The 20,150-nt window shown below is 61.2% G+C and overlaps 8 non-coding genes across 8 annotated transcripts; all 8 read left to right on the top strand.

Annotated features, from left to right (window-relative positions):
* Positions 1-93, top strand: LOC131406622 (small nucleolar RNA SNORD116). Its single transcript, XR_009220256.1, has one exon. It is a non-coding gene; the product is annotated as a small nucleolar RNA SNORD116 (small nucleolar RNA).
* A 2,599-nt stretch (positions 94-2,692) lies between these two features.
* LOC131406568 (small nucleolar RNA SNORD116) lies at positions 2,693-2,786 on the top strand. The gene has a single exon (XR_009220206.1). It is a non-coding gene; the product is annotated as a small nucleolar RNA SNORD116 (small nucleolar RNA).
* A 2,610-nt stretch (positions 2,787-5,396) lies between these two features.
* Positions 5,397-5,489, top strand: LOC131406621 (small nucleolar RNA SNORD116). Its single transcript, XR_009220255.1, has one exon. It is a non-coding gene; the product is annotated as a small nucleolar RNA SNORD116 (small nucleolar RNA).
* Positions 5,490-8,088: 2,599 nt separating this feature from the next.
* LOC131406567 (small nucleolar RNA SNORD116) lies at positions 8,089-8,182 on the top strand. The gene has a single exon (XR_009220205.1). It is a non-coding gene; the product is annotated as a small nucleolar RNA SNORD116 (small nucleolar RNA).
* A 2,610-nt stretch (positions 8,183-10,792) lies between these two features.
* LOC131406620 (small nucleolar RNA SNORD116) lies at positions 10,793-10,885 on the top strand. The gene has a single exon (XR_009220254.1). It is a non-coding gene; the product is annotated as a small nucleolar RNA SNORD116 (small nucleolar RNA).
* A 2,599-nt stretch (positions 10,886-13,484) lies between these two features.
* On the top strand, positions 13,485-13,578 carry LOC131406566 (small nucleolar RNA SNORD116). The gene has a single exon (XR_009220204.1). It is a non-coding gene; the product is annotated as a small nucleolar RNA SNORD116 (small nucleolar RNA).
* A 2,610-nt stretch (positions 13,579-16,188) lies between these two features.
* Positions 16,189-16,281, top strand: LOC131406618 (small nucleolar RNA SNORD116). The gene has a single exon (XR_009220252.1). It is a non-coding gene; the product is annotated as a small nucleolar RNA SNORD116 (small nucleolar RNA).
* Positions 16,282-18,880: 2,599 nt separating this feature from the next.
* Positions 18,881-18,974, top strand: LOC131406565 (small nucleolar RNA SNORD116). Its single transcript, XR_009220203.1, has one exon. It is a non-coding gene; the product is annotated as a small nucleolar RNA SNORD116 (small nucleolar RNA).
* The last annotated feature ends 1,176 nt before the right edge of the window (positions 18,975-20,150 follow it).

Here is a 20,150-nt window from a genome sequence, read left to right as displayed (position 1 = left end):
GGATCGATGATGACTCCCTCAAATGCATTCCTTGGAAATCTGAACACAATGAGTGAGAACTCACTACCGTCGTTCTCATCGAAACTGAGGTCCAGCACCTTGTCTTCCCCAAGGTTGACAGGAGTGAGGGACAGCTTCTCGTTGATCACGCTCGTGCAGCCACCACCAGGGCGTCAGCGTCCTAGGGTCTCCCGTCTTTGCATCAGTAGTTTGACCGCTTTAGTTGGGCGTTCACGAATCGGAGGGGCTTGGTCGAATGGCCAGCCGCTGCTGGCGTGGCGGCCCGGTGGCATCCCAGTTGTAGAGTCGGAGAGGGTGGCGTTGCCACAGGCCCAGGGAGTTCCCGGCAGGGAGTATGTGTTGGCCAGGTTCTGGCTTGAGACGTAGCCCCGGGGGTCTGTGTCTCGAAGGCGAACGGCAGACTCTTCCCTGGTTTCTGGTCGGAGCCCCTGTTTCGGCCAGGCAAGTAGCAGTAGCTGTTCTTGCCTTGCTGCTCGGTGAGGAGGTTTGATCGGCCCGTGGGTTTGGGGGCGGGGTCCGAGGAACTAGGCCCCAGTGCTGCCGTTGGCAGCTCTTGTATTGCACCTCGTCACCCGGTCGACACAAAGGGGGCCCAAGATCGGCTGCGATGTGGACCCAGCACTGAGATCAAGACACTGTGGTGGCTGACGCGGTGGACAGGGAGGGTAGGGCACGGAGAGGACCGGTCGTAGCGTGATTCCACGGGCTTCCATAGGCTGTACCGCCTGGTTGTGTTCCAGCCTCTGCCGTGGGCTTGCCAGGGGTGCCGTTGGGCCCTAAGGGGGCTGCCGCCTGGTGCCTGCCAGGGAAGGCTTCGGGGTCCGTGAGGATGCGCTGAGGTAGAGGACCTTTACGGTAGGTGGCATCTCACTTCCTGAGGAGTGGCGCTCAGTGGTTCTCTTCCTGGTGCCTTGAAGAGATCGAGAGGCCCACGACTGCCCGCCAGCCACCTCTGCTCCACATTGCTTAGGCGAACGTTCTGTCTGCCCCTTTGCCCCCTCGGGCACGGAGCTTCCAAGGTGAAAGCGTTACTCCAGGAGAGTTTGCTTTTCCTGGGCCGGGTGGCTGACATCCTCCTGGCAGGGGTTGGGATTCCTTTGTGGAAGCCTGTGGGCGTGGCCGAGACCGAGAGTGCTGCGATCCTAGGCGCCCTGCCCCGGGGACAGACGTCTAGCGTGGAGGAGGACCACGTCTCCTTGTGTGGGAGCTGTGTCCTCGTTTGCTTGTTTGTCTTGTCTTCGTGGAGGAAGCGTTTGTCCTCTCTGTGAGATCGTCTGTGGTGTCAGGGGGCCAAAGGGAAGGGGTCAGAGGTTGAATGGGGTGGGGTCGACTCATGCACAGTCAGAATTCCCTTAGGGCCGTCCCGCGTGAGGCTCCCTGGCCCTCGTGCAGCCGCAGTGTTGGGGGCTCCAACGAGGGGGACTTGTTTTGCAGGCGTGAGGATGCTGCTTGTTTGGAGCAGGCAGGCAGGGGCTTGAACGTTTCCTAGAAGGCCAGCAGGCCAGCCGGCAACCCGCTGGCTGTGGAAATGCCAGGTGCCAGGTGCCCGGGCGGGAATTTGCTGTGGTTTGAGTCGGGTTTTACCCTGGGTCGTGGTGGCTGAAGACCACCCGTTCCAGTGGGGTCTCCTGCCGGCCCGCTGAGGGCCTTTGGGCTTAGTGAGGCCAAACCGGAGCCCGGTCTGAAGTCGTTTGGCCACTTCAGTTGAAGACGGGCTGCTTGTGTTCTGCTGCCCGTGTCCCCGTGCGGCCAGCTTTCCTGTCAGTCATTTTGCTCTGCTGGCAGCCGCATTTCCGTCACGTGCGGTTCACCTGAGGCGGCTCGTGGGGACACGATGTCCACGTTGACATCACGTCCACGGTCGGCGCGAGGCTGTCTGTAGCTTCTCGGTGCCCTTTGCTCAGAAGGAGTGGTTCTCAGAGAGGGAGCTCGTGGCCAATTTGAGCAGCCTCCAGAGGTCAAAGTTGGCGTTCCCGCTTTGGAAGTCACCGGTCTCCTGCATCGGGTGGTGGGGCACGAGGCCAGGCGTCTGTGCGGACGGCATGCTTTTTCAGGTGCCGAGGTCTCCGCACACGAACACACACGCACGGGCGCACGCGCGCACGCCCAGTCCTGCATACCTGCCTCCACTCGTGGTGTCACACACGCCTTCGGTCACCCGTAAGGGATAGAGGTAGAGGACAAGCAGATGGCAGGTGACCCCGGGGGAAACTCTGGCCTGGATCTTGTTATCTGACCCCCTGGGTACGTTTCTCAAGCAGGCGTGTGATGTCTCTACCCTTGTCAGGGGCAAGTGCCGTGCGAAGCTCGCTGCCGGCCACAGAGAGAGAAGACCTTCGTGTCCTTTGATGAGCCGAGGTGCGAGGGAACGGCGGAAGTAGTGTGGCCCAGGATGCGCACGGTGCCCGTGGGTGGCTCAGGACGGTAAGCCTTACGTTGTCGCCAGTTCTGCCTTTGGCCCTGGGCTCTCGTGGACCTGCCTTAGAGGCTGTCTGTCCGCGTGTCCCCAGTGGCATGCGGGCTCGTGCTCTAAGGGTGGATCGACTGTTCCTCTCGCTCGGTGGCTTGGCTCTGGATTCTCCAGGCTGCTGGCGGACTCGGAGGCGATGGGCTCACCCGCTGAGCCGGCCAGCCTGTCCTCTGACTTGTTCCAGGTTCCCAGAATGTGCTCGGATCGATGATGACTCCCTCATATGCATTCCTTGGAAAATCTGAACAAAATGAGTGAGAACTCACTACCGTCGTTCTCATCGAAACTGAGGTCCAGCACGTTGTCTTCCCCAGGGACGGCAGGAGTGAGGGACAGCTTCCCCTTGGTCACACTCGTCCAAACACCAGCCCAGGGCGTCAGCGTGTGAGAGCCTCTCGCCTTGGGGCTCGTTCCCTTCTCCGCATTCGTTGGGCGTCCGTCAATCGGAGGTCCTGGGTGAATGGCCTGGCTCTCGCACGGCGTGGCTGCCAGCTCGCATCCTAGGGTTAGGTGTCGGCGCTGGCGTAGGCCCCGTGAGCTCACGGCGTTGTGTCTGCGTGGGCCTGGTTCCCGCTTCAGACGAAACCCCTCGGGGGTCTGCGTCTCAGAGCTGAACAGCAGAAGTCCCCGTGGTTTCTGATTAGAGGCCCAGGCCAGACAGGGAGCCATTACCCCTTCACTGCCTTTTGGCTTGGTGAGGCAACCGGAGCGTCCGTCGGGGTTTGGGGCAGGCGGCAGAGTTCAGGCTAAGGCTGCGGTCCCGCAGGTGGAGTTCCTCTGCGTGACCCACTCGCCCGATCCTCACAAAGGCGCCCAAAGGTGGACTGTGCTGTGCACCTCACGCTTGTGTCAAGACACTGTGCCGGCTGATGGCTTGTACGGTGGGGGGAAGGGCACAGAGAGGACAGGTCCTAGTGTGATGCCATGGGCTTCCAGGGGACGGACTGTCTCGTTGTGTTCCAAGTGCCGTCATGGGCTTGTCAGGGATGTCTCCTGGCTCTGACGGGGCTGCCACTTGGTGCGTACCAGAGAAGGCTTGCGGGCCCGTGTGTATGCACTGTGGTAGGTGACCCTTGTGGTGGGTGGCATGTCTGTTCCAGAGTGGTGGCGCCAAATGGTTCCCTTCCTGGTCCCTTGAAGAGGGCCACTGGCTCGGGACTGCGGGCCGGCCACCGCTGCTCATGGAGTCCTTAGGCGAACGTTGTCTCTGATCCTCTGCCCTCTGATCTTGGGCACGGAGTTTGCAAGGAGAAAGTGTACCTCCAGGCTGGTCCACTTTTCCTGGCACAGTTGGATCATTCCCCCTCGGAGGACTTTAGCCGTATCTGTGGAAGCCCGTGGGCGTGCCAGAGACGGGGGCTGTTGCTGTGACCCGAGGCGCACTGCCCCGGAGAGACGTGTAGCTTGGGAAACGTCCACGTCTCCTTGCGTGGAGTGCGTGTCCTAGTTTAAGTCTTGCTCTCGTCTTCCTGGGTGAAGCCAGCCTTTGAGCCATGGGAGGTCGTTTGTGGTGTAAGAGGTGTCGAAGAAGGCGTCAACGGTTGAAGCTGGTGGGTCGAGTTAGGCAAAGTCAAAATTCCTGCATGGCTGACCTCCCTGAGGCTCACTTCTCCCCGATGTGTGTGTAGTGTTCCAGGCACCTCTTGGGGGACTTGTTTTGAAGGCCCGGGGGTGCTGCTTTGGACGGGGCAGCCGTGTGTTGACCGATTCCCGGAAGGCCAGGTTCCAAAGAGCGGCCGGCTGTGGAAATGCCAGGGCCCTGGATGGGAATTTGCTCGAGGTTCAGTCGGGTTTTAGCGTGGGTCATGGTGGCCGTAGACCTCCACCTCCCGGCGGGTTTCCTGCTGGCCCGCGGTGGGCATTTCGTATTAGTTAGGTCGAAGAGGTACCTGGCCTGAAGTGGCGGGGCCACTCCAGATTGAGATGGGCTGCTTCTTCCCTATAGCCCGTGTCCCCGTGGTGGAGGCCCTCGAGTCGGCGGTTTAGTTACGGCGGTGGCCACTGCGTTCGCCTCAAGTGCGGTTCACGTGGGGCGGCTTGCGGGGACCCAAGGTCCAGCTAGCCTTAGCATCCGCAATCGGGCGGAGCGTGTGCCTGCTAGCGTCTCGTTTTCCGTTGGTCAGAAGGAGTGGCTGTGACAGAGGGAGTCTGGGGCCTAGTGGAGCAGCCTTCCCTAGAGGTCAGCCGCCTGACCAGTAGGGGTCAAAGTTGGCGTCGTTTCTTGGGAAGTCACCGGTCCTCCGCCGTCGTGTGGCAGGGCTTGAGGCCAGGGGGTCTGTGCGGAAGACGAGCCTTTTCAGGGGCTTCGGCCTCCGCACCCGAAGACACGCACACGCACCTAGCTGCACACCGTCCCGCCCTGGTGGTGTCACACACACACGCCTTCCGTCGTGGCTGAGGGAAAGAGGTAGAGGGCAGGAAGATGCAGGGCTTGCCCCGGGGGAATCCTTGGCCTGGATCTTGTTCCCTAAGACCCTGGCTACGTTTCTCAAGCAGCCATGTGATTTGTCTGCACTTCTCAGGTGGAATCTCCGTGCAAAGCTTGCCGTCGACCAGGAAGAGAAGAGCTGCCTGTCCTCCGTTGAGCGGAGATGCGAGGGAATCCCGGAAGAGGCGTGGCTTACGGTGCGCGCCGGCCCCGTGGATCGCTTAGGACGGTAAGAATTCCTTTGCGCCCAGCTGATGCCGTTGGCTTTAGGATTCGTGGAGCGTCCTTGGAGGCTTCTTGTCCGCGTGTCCCCAGGGGCATGCGGGGTCACGCTCTAAGGGTGGATGGAGAGTTCCCCTTGCTCGTTGGCTTGGATCCTGGATTCTCCAGGCTGCTGGCGGCCTCTGAGGTGATGGGCTCACCCGCTGCGCCACCCAGCCTCCCTTGTGACAACTTCCAGCTGCCCAGAAGGTGCTCGGATCGATGATGACTCCCTCAAATGCATTCCTTGGAAATCTGAACACAATGAGTGAGAACTCACTACCGTCGTTCTCATCGAAACTGAGGTCCAGCACCTTGTCTTCCCCAAGGTTGACAGGAGTGAGGGACAGCTTCTCGTTGATCACGCTCGTGCAGCCACCACCAGGGCGTCAGCGTCCTAGGGTCTCCCGTCTTTGCATCAGTAGTTTGACCGCTTTAGTTGGGCGTTCACGAATCGGAGGGGCTTGGTCGAATGGCCAGCCGCTGCTGGCGTGGCGGCCCGGTGGCATCCCAGTTGTAGAGTCGGAGAGGGTGGCGTTGCCACAGGCCCAGGGAGTTCCCGGCAGGGAGTATGTGTTGGCCAGGTTCTGGCTTGAGACGTAGCCCCGGGGGTCTGTGTCTCGAAGGCGAACGGCAGACTCTTCCCTGGTTTCTGGTCGGAGCCCCTGTTTCGGCCAGGCAAGTAGCAGTAGCTGTTCTTGCCTTGCTGCTCGGTGAGGAGGTTTGATCGGCCCGTGGGTTTGGGGGCGGGGTCCGAGGAACTAGGCCCCAGTGCTGCCGTTGGCAGCTCTTGTATTGCACCTCGTCACCCGGTCGACACAAAGGGGGCCCAAGATCGGCTGCGATGTGGACCCAGCACTGAGATCAAGACACTGTGGTGGCTGACGCGGTGGACAGGGAGGGTAGGGCACGGAGAGGACCGGTCGTAGCGTGATTCCACGGGCTTCCATAGGCTGTACCGCCTGGTTGTGTTCCAGCCTCTGCCGTGGGCTTGCCAGGGGTGCCGTTGGGCCCTAAGGGGGCTGCCGCCTGGTGCCTGCCAGGGAAGGCTTCGGGGTCCGTGAGGATGCGCTGAGGTAGAGGACCTTTACGGTAGGTGGCATCTCACTTCCTGAGGAGTGGCGCTCAGTGGTTCTCTTCCTGGTGCCTTGAAGAGATCGAGAGGCCCACGACTGCCCGCCAGCCACCTCTGCTCCACATTGCTTAGGCGAACGTTCTGTCTGCCCCTTTGCCCCCTCGGGCACGGAGCTTCCAAGGTGAAAGCGTTACTCCAGGAGAGTTTGCTTTTCCTGGGCCGGGTGGCTGACATCCTCCTGGCAGGGGTTGGGATTCCTTTGTGGAAGCCTGTGGGCGTGGCCGAGACCGAGAGTGCTGCGATCCTAGGCGCCCTGCCCCGGGGACAGACGTCTAGCGTGGAGGAGGACCACGTCTCCTTGTGTGGGAGCTGTGTCCTCGTTTGCTTGTTTGTCTTGTCTTCGTGGAGGAAGCGTTTGTCCTCTCTGTGAGATCGTCTGTGGTGTCAGGGGGCCAAAGGGAAGGGGTCAGAGGTTGAATGGGGTGGGGTCGACTCATGCACAGTCAGAATTCCCTTAGGGCCGTCCCGCGTGAGGCTCCCTGGCCCTCGTGCAGCCGCAGTGTTGGGGGCTCCAACGAGGGGGACTTGTTTTGCAGGCGTGAGGATGCTGCTTGTTTGGAGCAGGCAGGCAGGGGCTTGAACGTTTCCTAGAAGGCCAGCAGGCCAGCCGGCAACCCGCTGGCTGTGGAAATGCCAGGTGCCAGGTGCCCGGGCGGGAATTTGCTGTGGTTTGAGTCGGGTTTTACCCTGGGTCGTGGTGGCTGAAGACCACCCGTTCCAGTGGGGTCTCCTGCCGGCCCGCTGAGGGCCTTTGGGCTTAGTGAGGCCAAACCGGAGCCCGGTCTGAAGTCGTTTGGCCACTTCAGTTGAAGACGGGCTGCTTGTGTTCTGCTGCCCGTGTCCCCGTGCGGCCAGCTTTCCTGTCAGTCATTTTGCTCTGCTGGCAGCCGCATTTCCGTCACGTGCGGTTCACCTGAGGCGGCTCGTGGGGACACGATGTCCACGTTGACATCACGTCCACGGTCGGCGCGAGGCTGTCTGTAGCTTCTCGGTGCCCTTTGCTCAGAAGGAGTGGTTCTCAGAGAGGGAGCTCGTGGCCAATTTGAGCAGCCTCCAGAGGTCAAAGTTGGCGTTCCCGCTTTGGAAGTCACCGGTCTCCTGCATCGGGTGGTGGGGCACGAGGCCAGGCGTCTGTGCGGACGGCATGCTTTTTCAGGTGCCGAGGTCTCCGCACACGAACACACACGCACGGGCGCACGCGCGCACGCCCAGTCCTGCATACCTGCCTCCACTCGTGGTGTCACACACGCCTTCGGTCACCCGTAAGGGATAGAGGTAGAGGACAAGCAGATGGCAGGTGACCCCGGGGGAAACTCTGGCCTGGATCTTGTTATCTGACCCCCTGGGTACGTTTCTCAAGCAGGCGTGTGATGTCTCTACCCTTGTCAGGGGCAAGTGCCGTGCGAAGCTCGCTGCCGGCCACAGAGAGAGAAGACCTTCGTGTCCTTTGATGAGCCGAGGTGCGAGGGAACGGCGGAAGTAGTGTGGCCCAGGATGCGCACGGTGCCCGTGGGTGGCTCAGGACGGTAAGCCTTACGTTGTCGCCAGTTCTGCCTTTGGCCCTGGGCTCTCGTGGACCTGCCTTAGAGGCTGTCTGTCCGCGTGTCCCCAGTGGCATGCGGGCTCGTGCTCTAAGGGTGGATCGACTGTTCCTCTCGCTCGGTGGCTTGGCTCTGGATTCTCCAGGCTGCTGGCGGACTCGGAGGCGATGGGCTCACCCGCTGAGCCGGCCAGCCTGTCCTCTGACTTGTTCCAGGTTCCCAGAATGTGCTCGGATCGATGATGACTCCCTCATATGCATTCCTTGGAAAATCTGAACAAAATGAGTGAGAACTCACTACCGTCGTTCTCATCGAAACTGAGGTCCAGCACGTTGTCTTCCCCAGGGACGGCAGGAGTGAGGGACAGCTTCCCCTTGGTCACACTCGTCCAAACACCAGCCCAGGGCGTCAGCGTGTGAGAGCCTCTCGCCTTGGGGCTCGTTCCCTTCTCCGCATTCGTTGGGCGTCCGTCAATCGGAGGTCCTGGGTGAATGGCCTGGCTCTCGCACGGCGTGGCTGCCAGCTCGCATCCTAGGGTTAGGTGTCGGCGCTGGCGTAGGCCCCGTGAGCTCACGGCGTTGTGTCTGCGTGGGCCTGGTTCCCGCTTCAGACGAAACCCCTCGGGGGTCTGCGTCTCAGAGCTGAACAGCAGAAGTCCCCGTGGTTTCTGATTAGAGGCCCAGGCCAGACAGGGAGCCATTACCCCTTCACTGCCTTTTGGCTTGGTGAGGCAACCGGAGCGTCCGTCGGGGTTTGGGGCAGGCGGCAGAGTTCAGGCTAAGGCTGCGGTCCCGCAGGTGGAGTTCCTCTGCGTGACCCACTCGCCCGATCCTCACAAAGGCGCCCAAAGGTGGACTGTGCTGTGCACCTCACGCTTGTGTCAAGACACTGTGCCGGCTGATGGCTTGTACGGTGGGGGGAAGGGCACAGAGAGGACAGGTCCTAGTGTGATGCCATGGGCTTCCAGGGGACGGACTGTCTCGTTGTGTTCCAAGTGCCGTCATGGGCTTGTCAGGGATGTCTCCTGGCTCTGACGGGGCTGCCACTTGGTGCGTACCAGAGAAGGCTTGCGGGCCCGTGTGTATGCACTGTGGTAGGTGACCCTTGTGGTGGGTGGCATGTCTGTTCCAGAGTGGTGGCGCCAAATGGTTCCCTTCCTGGTCCCTTGAAGAGGGCCACTGGCTCGGGACTGCGGGCCGGCCACCGCTGCTCATGGAGTCCTTAGGCGAACGTTGTCTCTGATCCTCTGCCCTCTGATCTTGGGCACGGAGTTTGCAAGGAGAAAGTGTACCTCCAGGCTGGTCCACTTTTCCTGGCACAGTTGGATCATTCCCCCTCGGAGGACTTTAGCCGTATCTGTGGAAGCCCGTGGGCGTGCCAGAGACGGGGGCTGTTGCTGTGACCCGAGGCGCACTGCCCCGGAGAGACGTGTAGCTTGGGAAACGTCCACGTCTCCTTGCGTGGAGTGCGTGTCCTAGTTTAAGTCTTGCTCTCGTCTTCCTGGGTGAAGCCAGCCTTTGAGCCATGGGAGGTCGTTTGTGGTGTAAGAGGTGTCGAAGAAGGCGTCAACGGTTGAAGCTGGTGGGTCGAGTTAGGCAAAGTCAAAATTCCTGCATGGCTGACCTCCCTGAGGCTCACTTCTCCCCGATGTGTGTGTAGTGTTCCAGGCACCTCTTGGGGGACTTGTTTTGAAGGCCCGGGGGTGCTGCTTTGGACGGGGCAGCCGTGTGTTGACCGATTCCCGGAAGGCCAGGTTCCAAAGAGCGGCCGGCTGTGGAAATGCCAGGGCCCTGGATGGGAATTTGCTCGAGGTTCAGTCGGGTTTTAGCGTGGGTCATGGTGGCCGTAGACCTCCACCTCCCGGCGGGTTTCCTGCTGGCCCGCGGTGGGCATTTCGTATTAGTTAGGTCGAAGAGGTACCTGGCCTGAAGTGGCGGGGCCACTCCAGATTGAGATGGGCTGCTTCTTCCCTATAGCCCGTGTCCCCGTGGTGGAGGCCCTCGAGTCGGCGGTTTAGTTACGGCGGTGGCCACTGCGTTCGCCTCAAGTGCGGTTCACGTGGGGCGGCTTGCGGGGACCCAAGGTCCAGCTAGCCTTAGCATCCGCAATCGGGCGGAGCGTGTGCCTGCTAGCGTCTCGTTTTCCGTTGGTCAGAAGGAGTGGCTGTGACAGAGGGAGTCTGGGGCCTAGTGGAGCAGCCTTCCCTAGAGGTCAGCCGCCTGACCAGTAGGGGTCAAAGTTGGCGTCGTTTCTTGGGAAGTCACCGGTCCTCCGCCGTCGTGTGGCAGGGCTTGAGGCCAGGGGGTCTGTGCGGAAGACGAGCCTTTTCAGGGGCTTCGGCCTCCGCACCCGAAGACACGCACACGCACCTAGCTGCACACCGTCCCGCCCTGGTGGTGTCACACACACACGCCTTCCGTCGTGGCTGAGGGAAAGAGGTAGAGGGCAGGAAGATGCAGGGCTTGCCCCGGGGGAATCCTTGGCCTGGATCTTGTTCCCTAAGACCCTGGCTACGTTTCTCAAGCAGCCATGTGATTTGTCTGCACTTCTCAGGTGGAATCTCCGTGCAAAGCTTGCCGTCGACCAGGAAGAGAAGAGCTGCCTGTCCTCCGTTGAGCGGAGATGCGAGGGAATCCCGGAAGAGGCGTGGCTTACGGTGCGCGCCGGCCCCGTGGATCGCTTAGGACGGTAAGAATTCCTTTGCGCCCAGCTGATGCCGTTGGCTTTAGGATTCGTGGAGCGGCCTTGGAGGCTTCTTGTCCGCGTGTCCCCAGGGGCATGCGGGGTCACGCTCTAAGGGTGGATGGAGAGTTCCCCTTGCTCGTTGGCTTGGATCCTGGATTCTCCAGGCTGCTGGCGGCCTCTGAGGTGATGGGCTCACCCGCTGCGCCACCCAGCCTCCCTTGTGACAACTTCCAGCTGCCCAGAAGGTGCTCGGATCGATGATGACTCCCTCAAATGCATTCCTTGGAAATCTGAACACAATGAGTGAGAACTCACTACCGTCGTTCTCATCGAAACTGAGGTCCAGCACCTTGTCTTCCCCAAGGTTGACAGGAGTGAGGGACAGCTTCTCGTTGATCACGCTCGTGCAGCCACCACCAGGGCGTCAGCATCCTAGGGTCTCCCGTCTTTGCATCAGTAGTTTGACCGCTTTAGTTGGGCGTTCACGAATCGGAGGGGCTTGGTCGAATGGCCAGCCGCTGCTGGCGTGGCGGCCCGGTGGCATCCCAGTTGTAGAGTCGGAGAGGGTGGCGTTGCCACAGGCCCAGGGAGTTCCCGGCAGGGAGTATGTGTTGGCCAGGTTCTGGCTTGAGACGTAGCCCCGGGGGTCTGTGTCTCGAAGGCGAACGGCAGACTCTTCCCTGGTTTCTGGTCGGAGCCCCTGTTTCGGCCAGGCAAGTAGCAGTAGCTGTTCTTGCCTTGCTGCTCGGTGAGGAGGTTTGATCGGCCCGTGGGTTTGGGGGCGGGGTCCGAGGAACTAGGCCCCAGTGCTGCCGTTGGCAGCTCTTGTATTGCACCTCGTCACCCGGTCGACACAAAGGGGGCCCAAGATCGGCTGCGATGTGGACCCAGCACTGAGATCAAGACACTGTGGTGGCTGACGCGGTGGACAGGGAGGGTAGGGCACGGAGAGGACCGGTCGTAGCGTGATTCCACGGGCTTCCATAGGCTGTACCGCCTGGTTGTGTTCCAGCCTCTGCCGTGGGCTTGCCAGGGGTGCCGTTGGGCCCTAAGGGGGCTGCCGCCTGGTGCCTGCCAGGGAAGGCTTCGGGGTCCGTGAGGATGCGCTGAGGTAGAGGACCTTTACGGTAGGTGGCATCTCACTTCCTGAGGAGTGGCGCTCAGTGGTTCTCTTCCTGGTGCCTTGAAGAGATCGAGAGGCCCACGACTGCCCGCCAGCCACCTCTGCTCCACATTGCTTAGGCGAACGTTCTGTCTGCCCCTTTGCCCCCTCGGGCACGGAGCTTCCAAGGTGAAAGCGTTACTCCAGGAGAGTTTGCTTTTCCTGGGCCGGGTGGCTGACATCCTCCTGGCAGGGGTTGGGATTCCTTTGTGGAAGCCTGTGGGCGTGGCCGAGACCGAGAGTGCTGCGATCCTAGGCGCCCTGCCCCGGGGACAGACGTCTAGCGTGGAGGAGGACCACGTCTCCTTGTGTGGGAGCTGTGTCCTCGTTTGCTTGTTTGTCTTGTCTTCGTGGAGGAAGCGTTTGTCCTCTCTGTGAGATCGTCTGTGGTGTCAGGGGGCCAAAGGGAAGGGGTCAGAGGTTGAATGGGGTGGGGTCGACTCATGCACAGTCAGAATTCCCTTAGGGCCGTCCCGCGTGAGGCTCCCTGGCCCTCGTGCAGCCGCAGTGTTGGGGGCTCCAACGAGGGGGACTTGTTTTGCAGGCGTGAGGATGCTGCTTGTTTGGAGCAGGCAGGCAGGGGCTTGAACGTTTCCTAGAAGGCCAGCAGGCCAGCCGGCAACCCGCTGGCTGTGGAAATGCCAGGTGCCAGGTGCCCGGGCGGGAATTTGCTGTGGTTTGAGTCGGGTTTTACCCTGGGTCGTGGTGGCTGAAGACCACCCGTTCCAGTGGGGTCTCCTGCCGGCCCGCTGAGGGCCTTTGGGCTTAGTGAGGCCAAACCGGAGCCCGGTCTGAAGTCGTTTGGCCACTTCAGTTGAAGACGGGCTGCTTGTGTTCTGCTGCCCGTGTCCCCGTGCGGCCAGCTTTCCTGTCAGTCATTTTGCTCTGCTGGCAGCCGCATTTCCGTCACGTGCGGTTCACCTGAGGCGGCTCGTGGGGACACGATGTCCACGTTGACATCACATCCACGGTCGGCGCGAGGCTGTCTGTAGCTTCTCGGTGCCCTTTGCTCAGAAGGAGTGGTTCTCAGAGAGGGAGCTCGTGGCCAATTTGAGCAGCCTCCAGAGGTCAAAGTTGGCGTTCCCGCTTTGGAAGTCACCGGTCTCCTGCATCGGGTGGTGGGGCACGAGGCCAGGCGTCTGTGCGGACGGCATGCTTTTTCAGGTGCCGAGGTCTCCGCACACGAACACACACGCACGGGCGCACGCGCGCACGCCCAGTCCTGCATACCTGCCTCCACTCGTGGTGTCACACACGCCTTCGGTCACCCGTAAGGGATAGAGGTAGAGGACAAGCAGATGGCAGGTGACCCCGGGGGAAACTCTGGCCTGGATCTTGTTATCTGACCCCCTGGGTACGTTTCTCAAGCAGGCGTGTGATGTCTCTACCCTTGTCAGGGGCAAGTGCCGTGCGAAGCTCGCTGCCGGCCACAGAGAGAGAAGACCTTCGTGTCCTTTGATGAGCCGAGGTGCGAGGGAACGGCGGAAGTAGTGTGGCCCAGGATGCGCACGGTGCCCGTGGGTGGCTCAGGACGGTAAGCCTTACGTTGTCGCCAGTTCTGCCTTTGGCCCTGGGCTCTCGTGGACCTGCCTTAGAGGCTGTCTGTCCGCGTGTCCCCAGTGGCATGCGGGCTCGTGCTCTAAGGGTGGATCGACTGTTCCTCTCGCTCGGTGGCTTGGCTCTGGATTCTCCAGGCTGCTGGCGGACTCGGAGGCGATGGGCTCACCCGCTGAGCCGGCCAGCCTGTCCTCTGACTTGTTCCAGGTTCCCAGAATGTGCTCGGATCGATGATGACTCCCTCATATGCATTCCTTGGAAAATCTGAACAAAATGAGTGAGAACTCACTACCGTCGTTCTCATCGAAACTGAGGTCCAGCACGTTGTCTTCCCCAGGGACGGCAGGAGTGAGGGACAGCTTCCCCTTGGTCACACTCGTCCAAACACCAGCCCAGGGCGTCAGCGTGTGAGAGCCTCTCGCCTTGGGGCTCGTTCCCTTCTCCGCATTCGTTGGGCGTCCGTCAATCGGAGGTCCTGGGTGAATGGCCTGGCTCTCGCACGGCGTGGCTGCCAGCTCGCATCCTAGGGTTAGGTGTCGGCGCTGGCGTAGGCCCCGTGAGCTCACGGCGTTGTGTCTGCGTGGGCCTGGTTCCCGCTTCAGACGAAACCCCTCGGGGGTCTGCGTCTCAGAGCTGAACAGCAGAAGTCCCCGTGGTTTCTGATTAGAGGCCCAGGCCAGACAGGGAGCCATTACCCCTTCACTGCCTTTTGGCTTGGTGAGGCAACCGGAGCGTCCGTCGGGGTTTGGGGCAGGCGGCAGAGTTCAGGCTAAGGCTGCGGTCCCGCAGGTGGAGTTCCTCTGCGTGACCCACTCGCCCGATCCTCACAAAGGCGCCCAAAGGTGGACTGTGCTGTGCACCTCACGCTTGTGTCAAGACACTGTGCCGGCTGATGGCTTGTACGGTGGGGGGAAGGGCACAGAGAGGACAGGTCCTAGTGTGATGCCATGGGCTTCCAGGGGACGGACTGTCTCGTTGTGTTCCAAGTGCCGTCATGGGCTTGTCAGGGATGTCTCCTGGCTCTGACGGGGCTGCCACTTGGTGCGTACCAGAGAAGGCTTGCGGGCCCGTGTGTATGCACTGTGGTAGGTGACCCTTGTGGTGGGTGGCATGTCTGTTCCAGAGTGGTGGCGCCAAATGGTTCCCTTCCTGGTCCCTTGAAGAGGGCCACTGGCTCGGGACTGCGGGCCGGCCACCGCTGCTCATGGAGTCCTTAGGCGAACGTTGTCTCTGATCCTCTGCCCTCTGATCTTGGGCACGGAGTTTGCAAGGAGAAAGTGTACCTCCAGGCTGGTCCACTTTTCCTGGCACAGTTGGATCATTCCCCCTCGGAGGACTTTAGCCGTATCTGTGGAAGCCCGTGGGCGTGCCAGAGACGGGGGCTGTTGCTGTGACCCGAGGCGCACTGCCCCGGAGAGACGTGTAGCTTGGGAAACGTCCACGTCTCCTTGCGTGGAGTGCGTGTCCTAGTTTAAGTCTTGCTCTCGTCTTCCTGGGTGAAGCCAGCCTTTGAGCCATGGGAGGTCGTTTGTGGTGTAAGAGGTGTCGAAGAAGGCGTCAACGGTTGAAGCTGGTGGGTCGAGTTAGGCAAAGTCAAAATTCCTGCATGGCTGACCTCCCTGAGGCTCACTTCTCCCCGATGTGTGTGTAGTGTTCCAGGCACCTCTTGGGGGACTTGTTTTGAAGGCCCGGGGGTGCTGCTTTGGACGGGGCAGCCGTGTGTTGACCGATTCCCGGAAGGCCAGGTTCCAAAGAGCGGCCGGCTGTGGAAATGCCAGGGCCCTGGATGGGAATTTGCTCGAGGTTCAGTCGGGTTTTAGCGTGGGTCATGGTGGCCGTAGACCTCCACCTCCCGGCGGGTTTCCTGCTGGCCCGCGGTGGGCATTTCGTATTAGTTAGGTCGAAGAGGTACCTGGCCTGAAGTGGCGGGGCCACTCCAGATTGAGATGGGCTGCTTCTTCCCTATAGCCCGTGTCCCCGTGGTGGAGGCCCTCGAGTCGGCGGTTTAGTTACGGCGGTGGCCACTGCGTTCGCCTCAAGTGCGGTTCACGTGGGGCGGCTTGCGGGGACCCAAGGTCCAGCTAGCCTTAGCATCCGCAATCGGGCGGAGCGTGTGCCTGCTAGCGTCTCGTTTTCCGTTGGTCAGAAGGAGTGGCTGTGACAGAGGGAGTCTGGGGCCTAGTGGAGCAGCCTTCCCTAGAGGTCAGCCGCCTGACCAGTAGGGGTCAAAGTTGGCGTCGTTTCTTGGGAAGTCACCGGTCCTCCGCCGTCGTGTGGCAGGGCTTGAGGCCAGGGGGTCTGTGCGGAAGACGAGCCTTTTCAGGGGCTTCGGCCTCCGCACCCGAAGACACGCACACGCACCTAGCTGCACACCGTCCCGCCCTGGTGGTGTCACACACACACGCCTTCCGTCGTGGCTGAGGGAAAGAGGTAGAGGGCAGGAAGATGCAGGGCTTGCCCCGGGGGAATCCTTGGCCTGGATCTTGTTCCCTAAGACCCTGGCTACGTTTCTCAAGCAGCCATGTGATTTGTCTGCACTTCTCAGGTGGAATCTCCGTGCAAAGCTTGCCGTCGACCAGGAAGAGAAGAGCTGCCTGTCCTCCGTTGAGCGGAGATGCGAGGGAATCCCGGAAGAGGCGTGGCTTACGGTGCGCGCCGGCCCCGTGGATCGCTTAGGACGGTAAGAATTCCTTTGCGCCCAGCTGATGCCGTTGGCTTTAGGATTCGTGGAGCGGCCTTGGAGGCTTCTTGTCCGCGTGTCCCCAGGGGCATGCGGGGTCACGCTCTAAGGGTGGATGGAGAGTTCCCCTTGCTCGTTGGCTTGGATCCTGGATTCTCCAGGCTGCTGGCGGCCTCTGAGGTGATGGGCTCACCCGCTGCGCCACCCAGCCTCCCTTGTGACAACTTCCAGCTGCCCAGAAGGTGCTCGGATCGATGATGACTCCCTCAAATGCATTCCTTGGAAATCTGAACACAATGAGTGAGAACTCACTACCGTCGTTCTCATCGAAACTGAGGTCCAGCACCTTGTCTTCCCCAAGGTTGACAGGAGTGAGGGACAGCTTCTCGTTGATCACGCTCGTGCAGCCACCACCAGGGCGTCAGCATCCTAGGGTCTCCCGTCTTTGCATCAGTAGTTTGACCGCTTTAGTTGGGCGTTCACGAATCGGAGGGGCTTGGTCGAATGGCCAGCCGCTGCTGGCGTGGCGGCCCGGTGGCATCCCAGTTGTAGAGTCGGAGAGGGTGGCGTTGCCACAGGCCCAGGGAGTTCCCGGCAGGGAGTATGTGTTGGCCAGGTTCTGGCTTGAGACGTAGCCCCGGGGGTCTGTGTCTCGAAGGCGAACGGCAGACTCTTCCCTGGTTTCTGGTCGGAGCCCCTGTTTCGGCCAGGCAAGTAGCAGTAGCTGTTCTTGCCTTGCTGCTCGGTGAGGAGGTTTGATCGGCCCGTGGGTTTGGGGGCGGGGTCCGAGGAACTAGGCCCCAGTGCTGCCGTTGGCAGCTCTTGTATTGCACCTCGTCACCCGGTCGACACAAAGGGGGCCCAAGATCGGCTGCGATGTGGACCCAGCACTGAGATCAAGACACTGTGGTGGCTGACGCGGTGGACAGGGAGGGTAGGGCACGGAGAGGACCGGTCGTAGCGTGATTCCACGGGCTTCCATAGGCTGTACCGCCTGGTTGTGTTCCAGCCTCTGCCGTGGGCTTGCCAGGGGTGCCGTTGGGCCCTAAGGGGGCTGCCGCCTGGTGCCTGCCAGGGAAGGCTTCGGGGTCCGTGAGGATGCGCTGAGGTAGAGGACCTTTACGGTAGGTGGCATCTCACTTCCTGAGGAGTGGCGCTCAGTGGTTCTCTTCCTGGTGCCTTGAAGAGATCGAGAGGCCCACGACTGCCCGCCAGCCACCTCTGCTCCACATTGCTTAGGCGAACGTTCTGTCTGCCCCTTTGCCCCCTCGGGCACGGAGCTTCCAAGGTGAAAGCGTTACTCCAGGAGAGTTTGCTTTTCCTGGGCCGGGTGGCTGACATCCTCCTGGCAGGGGTTGGGATTCCTTTGTGGAAGCCTGTGGGCGTGGCCGAGACCGAGAGTGCTGCGATCCTAGGCGCCCTGCCCCGGGGACAGACGTCTAGCGTGGAGGAGGACCACGTCTCCTTGTGTGGGAGCTGTGTCCTCGTTTGCTTGTTTGTCTTGTCTTCGTGGAGGAAGCGTTTGTCCTCTCTGTGAGATCGTCTGTGGTGTCAGGGGGCCAAAGGGAAGGGGTCAGAGGTTGAATGGGGTGGGGTCGACTCATGCACAGTCAGAATTCCCTTAGGGCCGTCCCGCGTGAGGCTCCCTGGCCCTCGTGCAGCCGCAGTGTTGGGGGCTCCAACGAGGGGGACTTGTTTTGCAGGCGTGAGGATGCTGCTTGTTTGGAGCAGGCAGGCAGGGGCTTGAACGTTTCCTAGAAGGCCAGCAGGCCAGCCGGCAACCCGCTGGCTGTGGAAATGCCAGGTGCCAGGTGCCCGGGCGGGAATTTGCTGTGGTTTGAGTCGGGTTTTACCCTGGGTCGTGGTGGCTGAAGACCACCCGTTCCAGTGGGGTCTCCTGCCGGCCCGCTGAGGGCCTTTGGGCTTAGTGAGGCCAAACCGGAGCCCGGTCTGAAGTCGTTTGGCCACTTCAGTTGAAGACGGGCTGCTTGTGTTCTGCTGCCCGTGTCCCCGTGCGGCCAGCTTTCCTGTCAGTCATTTTGCTCTGCTGGCAGCCGCATTTCCGTCACGTGCGGTTCACCTGAGGCGGCTCGTGGGGACACGATGTCCACGTTGACATCACATCCACGGTCGGCGCGAGGCTGTCTGTAGCTTCTCGGTGCCCTTTGCTCAGAAGGAGTGGTTCTCAGAGAGGGAGCTCGTGGCCAATTTGAGCAGCCTCCAGAGGTCAAAGTTGGCGTTCCCGCTTTGGAAGTCACCGGTCTCCTGCATCGGGTGGTGGGGCACGAGGCCAGGCGTCTGTGCGGACGGCATGCTTTTTCAGGTGCCGAGGTCTCCGCACACGAACACACACGCACGGGCGCACGCGCGCACGCCCAGTCCTGCATACCTGCCTCCACTCGTGGTGTCACACACGCCTTCGGTCACCCGTAAGGGATAGAGGTAGAGGACAAGCAGATGGCAGGTGACCCCGGGGGAAACTCTGGCCTGGATCTTGTTATCTGACCCCCTGGGTACGTTTCTCAAGCAGGCGTGTGATGTCTCTACCCTTGTCAGGGGCAAGTGCCGTGCGAAGCTCGCTGCCGGCCACAGAGAGAGAAGACCTTCGTGTCCTTTGATGAGCCGAGGTGCGAGGGAACGGCGGAAGTAGTGTGGCCCAGGATGCGCATGGTGCCCGTGGGTGGCTCAGGACGGTAAGCCTTACGTTGTCGCCAGTTCTGCCTTTGGCCCTGGGCTCTCGTGGACCTGCCTTAGAGGCTGTCTGTCCGCGTGTCCCCAGTGGCATGCGGGCTCGTGCTCTAAGGGTGGATCGACTGTTCCTCTCGCTCGGTGGCTTGGCTCTGGATTCTCCAGGCTGCTGGCGGACTCGGAGGCGATGGGCTCACCCGCTGAGCCGGCCAGCCTGTCCTCTGACTTGTTCCAGGTTCCCAGAATGTGCTCGGATCGATGATGACTCCCTCATATGCATTCCTTGGAAAATCTGAACAAAATGAGTGAGAACTCACTACCGTCGTTCTCATCGAAACTGAGGTCCAGCACGTTGTCTTCCCCAGGGACGGCAGGAGTGAGGGACAGCTTCCCCTTGGTCACACTCGTCCAAACACCAGCCCAGGGCGTCAGCGTGTGAGAGCCTCTCGCCTTGGGGCTCGTTCCCTTCTCCGCATTCGTTGGGCGTCCGTCAATCGGAGGTCCTGGGTGAATGGCCTGGCTCTCGCACGGCGTGGCTGCCAGCTCGCATCCTAGGGTTAGGTGTCGGCGCTGGCGTAGGCCCCGTGAGCTCACGGCGTTGTGTCTGCGTGGGCCTGGTTCCCGCTTCAGACGAAACCCCTCGGGGGTCTGCGTCTCAGAGCTGAACAGCAGAAGTCCCCGTGGTTTCTGATTAGAGGCCCAGGCCAGACAGGGAGCCATTACCCCTTCACTGCCTTTTGGCTTGGTGAGGCAACCGGAGCGTCCGTCGGGGTTTGGGGCAGGCGGCAGAGTTCAGGCTAAGGCTGCGGTCCCGCAGGTGGAGTTCCTCTGCGTGACCCACTCGCCCGATCCTCACAAAGGCGCCCAAAGGTGGACTGTGCTGTGCACCTCACGCTTGTGTCAAGACACTGTGCCGGCTGATGGCTTGTACGGTGGGGGGAAGGGCACAGAGAGGACAGGTCCTAGTGTGATGCCATGGGCTTCCAGGGGACGGACTGTCTCGTTGTGTTCCAAGTGCCGTCATGGGCTTGTCAGGGATGTCTCCTGGCTCTGACGGGGCTGCCACTTGGTGCGTACCAGAGAAGGCTTGCGGGCCCGTGTGTATGCACTGTGGTAGGTGACCCTTGTGGTGGGTGGCATGTCTGTTCCAGAGTGGTGGCGCCAAATGGTTCCCTTCCTGGTCCCTTGAAGAGGGCCACTGGCTCGGGACTGCGGGCCGGCCACCGCTGCTCATGGAGTCCTTAGGCGAACGTTGTCTCTGATCCTCTGCCCTCTGATCTTGGGCACGGAGTTTGCAAGGAGAAAGTGTACCTCCAGGCTGGTCCACTTTTCCTGGCACAGTTGGATCATTCCCCCTCGGAGGACTTTAGCCGTATCTGTGGAAGCCCGTGGGCGTGCCAGAGACGGGGGCTGTTGCTGTGACCCGAGGCGCACTGCCCCGGAGAGACGTGTAGCTTGGGAAACGTCCACGTCTCCTTGCGTGGAGTGCGTGTCCTAGTTTAAGTCTTGCTCTCGTCTTCCT

This window comes from Diceros bicornis, chromosome 5, assembly GCF_020826845.1.
Source record: "Diceros bicornis minor isolate mBicDic1 chromosome 5, mDicBic1.mat.cur, whole genome shotgun sequence".
NCBI lineage: Eukaryota > Metazoa > Chordata > Mammalia > Perissodactyla > Rhinocerotidae > Diceros > Diceros bicornis.
The sequence above is the reverse complement of the archived record's forward strand: the minus strand, read 5'-3'. Positions and strand labels throughout refer to the sequence as shown.